The 11,267-nt window shown below is 42.1% G+C and overlaps 1 protein-coding gene across 5 annotated transcripts in view; it reads right to left on the bottom strand.

Annotated features, from left to right (window-relative positions):
- Positions 1 to 11,267, bottom strand: part of LOC117948794 (transcription factor SOX-6-like) — a 112,179-nt gene that overhangs the window by 92,456 nt on the left and 8,456 nt on the right. For all 5 annotated transcript variants that reach the window (XM_034878652.1, XM_034878651.1, XM_034878647.1 and 2 more), the window contains exon 2: positions 2,124 to 2,193. The gene's annotated coding sequence lies outside the window, so the exon portion shown is untranslated. The remainder of the gene's footprint in view (positions 1 to 2,123; positions 2,194 to 11,267) is intronic.

Raw genomic sequence — 11,267 nt, forward strand, 5'->3', positions numbered from 1 at the left:
TGAGGGGCGGAGGACACGCGCTCTCCCCCACAGTTTACAGTAGCCTGGCTCTGACATGAAAAAAACACGAGTAAAATAAAAGACACTGCATAAACTCTGCTACTGTGTGTTTATTTTAATACAGGTACACCTACATATAGGCCTAAGAGATCCTATATAAGCCTGTATATTACTATTAGGAGTATAGCATACATATGTCAAGGATGTATAAATTAAATAAACTTCAGCTGGAGTCCGATTTAATACGGCAACACTGACAGCATCAGTGATTTCTTTCCATTCTGCATTCTTCCTACAGCCTTCAATTCCAGTTTTTAGGCTGCCAAATAGGACAAACGTTACTACAAATTAAGCTGAGATATCAGGGTTTCCACCTCCACCTCTGAAAAGTGCCACTTCTTAGCCAGATTACCTCTGGCCATGTCGTAAATATTAGGGTCAAGGCCTCAAAACCGAGAATATATTGGGGCGTGATATTTAAATAACGATCGGTTCCAGCCGCTGCATTTATCAATGTAAGACAATTCTTACGCTTTGATAGGTGTGATACTAACGTTTCATGAATCCCACGTGAAGCCTGTTGTAAAATGATTTCTGCGCTACGTTAGGTTAATAAATGAGGGACAGTGTAACCAATACAAACCTTTTTTTTTTAACTGATTTTGTGAACTGACTAGTGATGTCACCTAAAACATTAGTCATAGACACACCCCATCTCCTCTGATCAAAACCATTAGATACAGTATGTACAGTATATGTCAAGGCCTTGACTTTGCAAATCACACACAGCGGCCACTTCCTTCCAAAGTCTTATGAAACAAAGATGTCCTGTCACGACACAATCTGTACCCTATAAAGACTGTAATTTTGTTAGGAGGGTCCACTTGTCATCTTACCGCCATGTAATTAGATTCGTAAAGCAATTGCATGTTAAAAGACACAAAAATGTGATTTCAAGTTTCCAGATGAACTGATGAGATTTAGGGAGTTTGATGGAATTAAAAGTGGCCTAAGTGGTCCGGTTTTCCCCAATAATGACACCATTCCTTTCTTCAAACGCAGCACAACTCGGCAGAGGAAATGCACGTATGATGGCTGTATTCATTACTGTGATGTTTGTATTCTTTTATTGCTATTCATTTAGTAAAATATAGTCTTCCAAAGCAACCAAAATATCCATCACCAGACAGTGTGGGGGTCTCTACCCCCCTGGATGAGAACCATAGCTCTAGATTGTGATACAAAACGATTTACAGGAGCCATAAATCAAGCCTTTGAAACTGAACTCCTCGACCAAACCAGCAGGACACAGATTATCACCCACAGCAGAACACTGACGCTTGTCTGTCCAATGTGCGTGCGAGTTGTCAGTGAGGCCACTTGTTGACCCAGCAGTGACATGGCTCAAGGGCCACTAGAGAGGGCCTTAATAAGTATTCTTAAACAGGGGGATTAGCCAGATGGTCGGTTCACTCTTTTCTCCAATCTCTCCCATTGTACATTTCATATGTCTCCCGCCTCTGCTGAAGCCATCAAGATCGGCCACAGGGACCTCACCAGCTTAATTTGGGCTAGTGTTACCTACAGCACCATTTGACTCCAGATATAATCTTTATTGCTTACAGAGAGAAAGTCTATTAAAAGGCATACTGTAGGTCCTTGCGCTGAAAGGTTCCTGGAGTGATGCCTGTGAGAGTCAGTAAAAGACCCCTTTCTTCACCCAAGTGAAAGCAGCTATTGAGGGCGCATAGGGCAGAATACTAACCGGAGTGGAGGTCTGCGTCTGCAGTGAAACAAATCAAAAGCGTTCTGTATGTGCCGGTGGAAGGGGAGAGAGGCAGTGGACATGAACAGAGACAGCTAACGTGGACTAACATACACACACACACACACACACACACACACACACACAGTCGACTGCGGCTCTGCTAACAGCCACTGGTGCTGAAGTGTTGCTCCGTTCTGCTTTGAGGAAACAGTGATGTGTTCTCTATGAAAGCTTATTGTCTGCCATTTGGTGGAAGCAATCATCCAAAGTGTCACATAGTGGCACAACACAAACTGGAAGCTTTACAGTACAAGGACGTAAATGTAATTTGTATCACACAATTTGGGAAACTTACAGAAATAAGAGACTTCAACTCCAACAGCCTCTTCTCACTTGTGGATGACTTTAAAATTCATGAACGTCACCTGGGGAAAAAAAGGAAAACAAAAGACAAATGGTTATTACCATTTTACTTCCACAATTACTTTCATGTAGTATATGTTTATCACCATCAACAACAAGTAAAGGGACATTTCATCCCAAAAAAAAAATGTTTTGCCACAGTGGTCAAGACTTACAGATAGTTTTAAAGAATTTGTCCAGGTTGTTGAAATATCTGTTTCTCAGATTTCCTCCTTTACCCCGATACCAAGGAGATGAAAATATTTCCTTTTACAGTCAGATTTTTCACTATAACTAGCTTCTACCAAAGAAATAGCAGGTTTCGTGCACTTCGAAATGCACCATAAATGAAATTTCATTTACTTCTATTATTTAGGGAGAGAGTCAGAAAACTCAAAGACATGGCAAGAAAAACCCAAACTATCTGCATGGCTACAAGCCACAGTAGGTAAGTAAGAACATGTGTTTGTGTAATTTGGTTGAATCAACCCTGTAAAGGAAGTGTGTGTTGCCTTATGCAGCTGGATACATTTTAATGAACACTGATCAAATTCTTTACATACTGCCAACAAATTAAGGTTTGACAAAGTATGAAGATTTGGACTGAAAATAGTTTTTGAAGCCCTGTGAACACTCTTGACCCACCTGAGTTCCCTCTGTAGTGGATGTTCAACACAGAACAGAGGTCCTGAGTGGAGTCCACAGCAGAGCCAACAGAGGATCAGTGTGTTTCTCACACAGCTCCTGCACTGCGCAAACAATGGCACACACGCAAAGGCTAACAAATGACAAACGGCGTGATTCTTCAACAAAGCTTTGAAGTCGGAAAAATTGTCCTAACCCACTTAGTGATGCCTGATATTTTCTTTCAAAAATGTATTCCAATTGAGAGCAAGGGGGGGAAATCCCTGTCATCAAATGGACAGCTAATCATTCATGGGCTGCCTGGCTTAAATAGACCACTCTGACTCAGAGAGCTAACCTGGGGTCACCCTTATTATAGCTTCCCATGCACAAAAGCACTACAAACAGCCATTTGTTTAATATAGGGTCACAGAAAACAAATAATAACATTAAAGAGGTCAGACTGCCAATTGGAGAGCCATAGAGATGTTTAGGATGGGACCGCCCTGAGTGGGCCCCAAATTAAGAGAGGATGGGAGCTAGTCTTCATTGAGAGTGGGAGGCCGCTAATTAAAGAAAGAAGTGAACTGGATCGGGTGAGACTTAAGGAGAGAGGCTGGGTTCACACAGACAGGCAACGGAACACACCACAGCAGCATTTCTCTGACACTATGCATCATGACAACTCCCCAACACAACATCTAACTTTTACAAAGAGAGCATTACAAATACGCCTTTGATTCCACAATTTGAGGCTAATAAACACGTCTTTGAGTCCACAATTTGAGGCTAATAAACACGTCTTTGATTCCACAATTTGAGGCTAATTGAGAACAATGAAGAAAAAAGCAAACACTGGGCATGTATGATCTTTTATTCATGTCTTTAATCAACCAAATGGTTCTCTCTTGGATGCATTTTTCCTCTCAGGGCACAATTAGGGGTAATTCTGACTAGACCAACTCAAAGGCTTGTACACTAAGAATTTCTTGAGAAAATAATAATGATAACAAATAGTAAGCAAAAACACACTTGTGTGAAACACAACACATTTCCATTAGATGCAACTTCTGTCTTTTTTTTTTGTAGAAGAAGCGGTTTTACCCAATAAAAGCTGAAAAGACAAGTACTCGAAAAGCCAACATTTCAATCGAGCACCGCTCACACTCTCTCGCTCTCTCTGACCCGTCTGAACACGTTCCAGATGTCTGCTGAACCAGTTATTCCTTTTCCTCTCTTTTTTTTGTTTAACCCCCCCCCCCCCCCTTCCCTCCATTGCTCCGCTCCATACGCCCTGCCACTCATCTGCAGATGGCAGATCTGACACCTGGAGGATCCTGGGTAATCAGAGAGACAGCTGGCTGCCCAGTAGAAGAGAGCTGCACTAAAACGCACATGCTCTCTCTCTCTCTCTCTCTCTCTCACACACACACACACGCACACACACATACACATTCAGCAACAGCCCTGTGTACAGGAATACACATTAATGAATTCAGCACAAATTGTCCATGTGTTTCTGCACACACTGACACATATGTGAATACTTTATCTACACTACTGTATTTAAAGGGGTAATAACCCTTTGTTAAAATGTAGAATTAAGGTGTGATCCAGTAGAAGAAGAGGATAACACAATCTTAAATAAATGTTTTATCAGTTATTGTAACTACATTGCACTTATTGAGTGTGTGGCAGAATGAAAATAGATGTCAATACCTGCCCCTCTATCTTTTCAAGCTACGTGGGCAAAATAACTCTCTGTGAGCTGCAAAATCTCTACTTATGAGGTTAAGACAGCTTCCTTATTTTCAAAAATAAGGCATCAAGCCTAGACAAGAGAATTTACTTTAAGTAGTGTTGGAACATTACATTCAGTATTGTCATCTTTTGGTTTTAAGGGAAATCATACCGTCCCAACATGATCATATTGTGCTATTGTTTTACAAAACTGTGTTATTTACATGAATCACCACAGCAAACTCTAGTAAAAGTTTTTGTTTTACACATTTAAGTAGGTGTTGGATGTAAAACATACATCACAAAATACAACAATACTACTGTTCTCATCTAATTGTGTGATTTTGCAAATATTGTGAGATGCGTTCTCGTCCACCTCTGAGGGACTCAGGCAATACAGCCATTCCTGTCTCCTCCTGACAACTGCAGGAAGTAACAGCTACCTTTTTGGCCCATCTACTGTAAAATGGCGCATGTTACTCTACCGTTGAGCCAGCGGCAAAAAAAAACACCTGTTTGGAAAAGAAACTTTGCGCAGCAAAATGAACGGCCTGAGACCTGCCTTTGGCAAAAGCAAAGGTGTGACATCATAGCATAACATACAGTAACAAGAGAGCTAAGAGATATGTTGCACGACAAGGAGATACACTGTATTACATTCAGAGCGATGCCTGCACCTGCACAATGAATGCACACATTCACGCAACAAAATATGCACGGTCCAAATGTTGTCCTGTTGCAGCTGTCAATGCCACTTGTGCAGAAGCGGACACACTGGAGTAAGAACAATGGAACTCTATGAGACAGAAGCTCTCTCAATGAGCTTAGCACCACATGAGGCTCTGTGCTGCCACTTCCATGTCTGCATCACAGGAAACAAGTATGGTTTCCAACTAATCACATGGACAATTAAACCAGACTGAGGTTCACTTGACCCATAAACGATGAGTTTATAGCCTGCGTTGACTGTGAGGAATTGCTCTCCATGTTGTTCAGACCTAGCAATGTTTCTGTTGTTATTTATCTGTTTTCCTTGCTTAAAAACTTCAGACTTCTGAGTAGTCACACTATCTAATGTTTTTGCCCAAAGCTTGCCTTTGATCAGAGTTGCCAGATATTAATTTAGTTCCCCAAAAATATGCTTCTTTAGTACTCATTTGCTTTGCTTAATATGTTTTGGAGAAAATACAACCGCTGTCTTGATTACATTTATAGTTTTTCCAACCGGCCACACTCAAAGGTAAAGCATGACACCATAGAGAGTGGCGAGACCCAATAATCGGTCAAATGGGTGTGATGGCAAACTCCTTCAGACAGTTTTTTTCCAAAGTTTTAATGGTTTTGCACTCCATGGACAGAAAAAAATTATAGAAATAAAAAGAGGATCTTGAAGTCCAAATCCTGCCTACTTTCTCACCCCACCTGGTTAGTGTCCCCGACCCCCAATTATGCTGTCGAAGAGGCGTGTGAAGTTGGGTTTTTGGACACTGTTTGACAATCCAACAGGCAAACTGGGTTAACGGAAAGATGTCGGAGGGTCCATGATTGGTGGCGAGTATGTGGCACAGAACTTTGAGGTTTCAGGCTGATAAAACATGTTTCAATATAAAGATTATGTTGTTATGTAGCTAAAAAAAAAGAATGGGTATGCAGATATGCTTGTGGGTGGGCAGACTGCTAGTCAGAACACCTTTAATAGGTGGAATGAGAGAAGGGGATGTTTGCATGAGTGAAAAGCCTTTGTGTTCCCTTCACAAAAGACCTGGGTGAACATTAGAGAGGCTTAAGTGGCGACCGTATTCTCTCTCAAGTTGCTGTTAACATGAAATATTGCTGAAGTAAAGGGCAGAATGGAGGGAGAGGGTTGGTAGGGGCAAGCGCCAGCACATACGTCTAAACCTCGCCCCTCTTCTCACTACCTTTAGGAGATTACATTATGGTGCTCGCCATTGTCCCGCTTCTTCAAGACAAAGCCTGTTCAACTGTGCTAACAGCGCGCCTTGGAAAGACTGTAAAAACAAGAGGTGAATGTCAAAAGCAGAAGTGAATAGGATCTCTCCCTTCTTTTGTCAAACTGGTAAGGTATGCACAAACACATCGCTGCGTGACAGAGAAGAAAGGAAGGCCTTATGAGAGAAGGAGCAGGAAAAAGTTGGAGCGTCTTCGCATGAAAAGGCCAATACCGTGAGAAGTCGCCTGTCTGACTCCTGGGTCTATAGAAAAAAAGTATTTGGATGAAAGACCCCCAAAACACACAGAAGGCATTACGCTAAAGACAAAACACAAGGCCCTGGAATGATGACCTATGGCTGCAAAGATAAAAAGCTTTTTCTGTTTACTTTAAAGTTGCAACAATTTTTTTTTCCTTTAAAAAAAAAGGAAAAAAATAATACGTACAAAATAACATATTTATCCAGAAAGTGAATTTTCTTTATTTGCTGCAAAGCGATGTATGAAGACCAGTCAGCCCCTGCTAAGCTGCCACTATCCCAGCCTGAAGTCAACTTTGTCACGACCCAAACAAGGCTTTAACTGTCAGGGGCAATAATGAGGGCGACCTCGTCTCCCTCTAATTTACAAGGCCAGCGCCAGCCTGTAATTAATTGCTGCGTGCATAAATGTAAATGAGTCCACAGGGGAAGCAGAGGGAGGGAAAAAAAAAAAACGGCTGTCGGGCCAATATTCCAGCAGGGAGCAATCTGCGAGAGAGGGAAATGATTTAGAGGACAGCGCACAAATCTGCTGCTCTGTAAAACACGGAGGAGCTGAACGTGAGGGGAGGCTCGTCGCGATGGTGGAGGTGGTCGTCAGGAATGGTTATAAAAAAAGAAGAAGGAAAAAACTAGTGGCAATAAATTTCAAAGGTTTATTTCAATCTTCTCCTCCCACATATGTCTACAATTTGTATTCATAAGAGAAATCAAACACACAGTTTATCTGACCTGCCAGACCCAAACTCCACCACACACAGCTCTGACGTGTTGCTGAGAGGAGGCCTTTATTTCTAAAGAATTAATGCAAATATTTAATTTCAAAGAAACCTTTATCATGATAAAAACATTTATTGAGGATAAAGACTTTTTCCTTCTTTTTTGCATTTGCACGGCTCTGTTTGAGGCTGAAACCGACTTCTTAGCAGGAGATTCAGCCTGAGTAAGGGATTACAACACTCATTGATCTAATATCCACTACGCTGCATTTTCAGTCTGTCATTTCATAATGCATAATGCTACTCACACTACAATCTTGAAGTGCTCATAGTATGCTAATTTTCAGGTTATTAATTGCATTAAGAGGTTGTACCAGAATAGGTTTATGTGGTTTAATTTTTGGAAAACACAATATTTGTTTTGTACTCCACATTGCTGCAGCTCCTCTTTTCATCCTGTGTGTTGAGCTCTCTGTTTTTGCTACAGAGTGAGGCATTTCTATCCCATCTTTGTTGGGAGTCGCACATGTGCAGTAAGTCCTGCTAGCTTGTCAGTTGCAGAGCATTTTAGATGTATATCTATGGCAGAGCATGAGGGCGTGCCATGCTAGCAACTAGGCGAGCATTACAACCTGTGTTACAAAGTGACGTACGTTCGTCACAGAAGTAAAGGCTGGAGTACAATTCAGTTGTTTGGAGCAGTCTGTGAACCGTGTTTTCTCTGGAAGATGGTAAATTCCTTTGGGGTGGACTTTGGCCTTTTTCACTTTGGAAAAATATAAGCACTTTAAATAATCCAAAGACAGTTAATGGAGTTTTTATACTATCGCTGACACGTGTACAAACTTTTGCAGCTGGAAATGATTGTGCAGATTTTAAGTAGACAAATCACGGAAATTTTGTAAGTATTAAATGGATTGGTACTGACTCTGTTTGTGTGAGACAAGCTAATTTTTGGTGTATTTTTGGATCTCACTTTCACTTGTTTTTGAAGTTTCATGTCTGTAGTCATCGCTCTTTGAGTAACAGGCTCAAGGCTAGCAGAGACCGGGAAAAAACAGCACGCTGCTCCACACACAGGTGAGTTGAGGAGCGAGTCTGTTGAGTTAGCTCCCCCTACCCTCCCTGCTGGACCAACCACTGCTGGGTGCTAGAAACTGCTTTAATCACTGTTGACTGTTGACCACTTGTGATTTATCTTGAGAATGTCACCACAGGCACCCAGTTTGTATTATTGTAAATGCAAGGGCTTTCATCAGTGCGCCAAAGGCTCACTCCCCATTGTGTTACCTCATCCAGCGGCAGAGATTTGACAGACATTTCTTTAAATGAAAATCTTCAAGATTATTACTTTTAAGACATCGCTCCTTTGAAATGTAAGTGTTTAGGTTATGTGAAATTGGTAAAGTGTTTTGTTCTCTTCAAGCAGATGCACACCATGACTCCCTCCATTATCACCATCATTATGTTGTAGCGTATCCTCCACCTGCGAAAGTCATGGAGCTGCACAATGACAAAGAGCACCTTAAAGCAAAGAGAGGCAGGCACAGGAGAAATATGTAATGGTTTACGGCAGCTACAATAGCGGCTCAAATTCATAAATGTCCAGCACAAAAGGCCGCCGCCTAATTCCCTATGTGTGCGTCATGAACAAACCATTGTGCATTGAAACCTGCAACACACGTGAAAACCACAATGTGTGGGTCAAAGTAGTGACACTTAAAGACACACACACACACACACACACAAACAGCAAGCACCGTAGCAGCCACAATAGCGTCTTTATGACATAAGCTTCTTTTCACTACAGTACTTTACAAAGGCAAATGAGATTTTTCCTATAGCAGGCCTCCAGAAATAACAATTGACATCACAGGCCAGCCTACGTATGTTTCCCATATTAAACAGGGAAACACAGTGTAAGCTCCTTGAGAATGAGACTAAACAGCTTGCTGAGGCAGCGATTTCCCTCCTGCAACAGCAGGCCCTCCTACAGGGAACCATCGACTTGAGGGACTGTGGCAAAGGGCCATTTTATTCTGTTACACACTGGCTGCGGGCCAAGAGAAATGAACTACTTCTAATAATACAGTAGTACGATTGACCTGGTTGGTTTCAATGCAGTATCATCACAGGCTGGACGTTAAAACAAAGTTTTCTCCCAAAACCAACAGTTAACATTAGACACATGAAATAGCCCAACAGGAGGGCTCCATGAGGAGTGCGATTCTCTTCAGATGGCTCACACAAGAGCATGCACACACAGTACTGCTACCATTGCCAGTAAGTGTATATTAACTACTCTTGTATTGTACCTTCTGGCACAAATGTCAGAAGGCCGTCAGGTCTACCATCTAAAGTGGATTACGTGGCGGAAACCTGAGGTCTGAGTCCAGTCAGCTTGATACTTGAGCCAGCGCCACTCCTCTGCACAACCCGTCATCACTGAACCCCACACTGCACACTTCTGCTAATCCAACAGTGTGCATAGAACATACTATGTAAAAAATAGACATAAGCCAGGAGCGTGTCAGGAGCATATCTCTTATGAATACGTTCCCAGGCACTGTATAGCCCTGGGAACTTCATGACACAAGGAATGAACCTGATGTGTGCATCTCACAAAGTCTTTCTTGCTTTCAGAGCTGTCCATCAAGCGGGACGTTTCTATTCTGAGCCACACAGTAGATCGCCAGCTCCCTCTCTCTCTCTCTCTCTCTCTCTCTCTCTCTCTCTCTCTCTCTCTCTCTCTCTCTGTATCTCTCTCTCTCTCTCTTTTTTCACTGTTGCCTCTATTGCCACTGCGAGCCAAAACACTCACCACCATCTCATGATGACAACGGCTCGATTAAAGACTTCTTCAAGGACTAGAAACCATGGCAACGCCCTGCGTAGACAAGCTGGACGACGACCAATTGGATCTGGGCTCCGGTGGGTGGGACCACGCTATATTGGCCCTCACTACTTTACCACAGGGTCATTTCGGAGGCCTCGCACGCCGAAACCCTGCTGCCACGACCCATTACTCCAAACCACTACGAGTGGTAAAGTGAAGGTTAGCCAGCCTGCTTTAAGAGGAAGCTGACGCTTCTAAAGATGGGAGGAGCAGAGTCAAACTGTAAAAACAAAGTAAATACGAGCTCAGAGTACAATCATGCCAGGCTCGTTTGGCAGTTGTTTTAAATCTGAAAAAAATCGTCTTAAAATTGCAACTCGAGCTGCAGTCTGAGCATTGCTGCAGGGCACGCTGTTGGGTTCAAGTCTGCTGAAAATAACCACTGCTGACTAATTTGACAAACCTCTAGCAGAACACCCAAAGCATCAGCATATTTACTTTGTCACCTATATATTCAGACCCAGCCCCATCGTCTCTGTGTACTTTTCCTCCTTCATCGGGACACATTCTTCCACAGGCACCATGTTTCTACTGTGGAAACCCCTTGATTAGCTCTCTATCGCCCCCTTGAGGACTGACGTTTGTGCTATCCTCCGATGCGTAAAATTGGCCGTTCAGAAACAACTGAAAATCGTATGTACCGTGAATTTCATTGCGACGATTTTAAAAATAGTTTAGTTTCCCTGGAATATATATATATATATGTATATATATATATATTTTTTTTTTATTTTTTTTTTACCATGAATCACCTACATGTTTTCTGTTTTCATGGTACTGCTGACCAAAAGCAGAACATGCTTAAATGTCACGACTGACTGACGGACATGTGATGGATTTTTTTTTTTTATAGAAAACAATTAGTTTTTCAGAAATGTGTCATGGCTCACTTTAGTTTTTGTTAAAGA

The sequence above is a fragment of the Etheostoma cragini genome, chromosome 8 (assembly GCF_013103735.1).
Source record: "Etheostoma cragini isolate CJK2018 chromosome 8, CSU_Ecrag_1.0, whole genome shotgun sequence".
Classification (NCBI taxonomy): Eukaryota; Metazoa; Chordata; class Actinopteri; order Perciformes; family Percidae; genus Etheostoma; species Etheostoma cragini.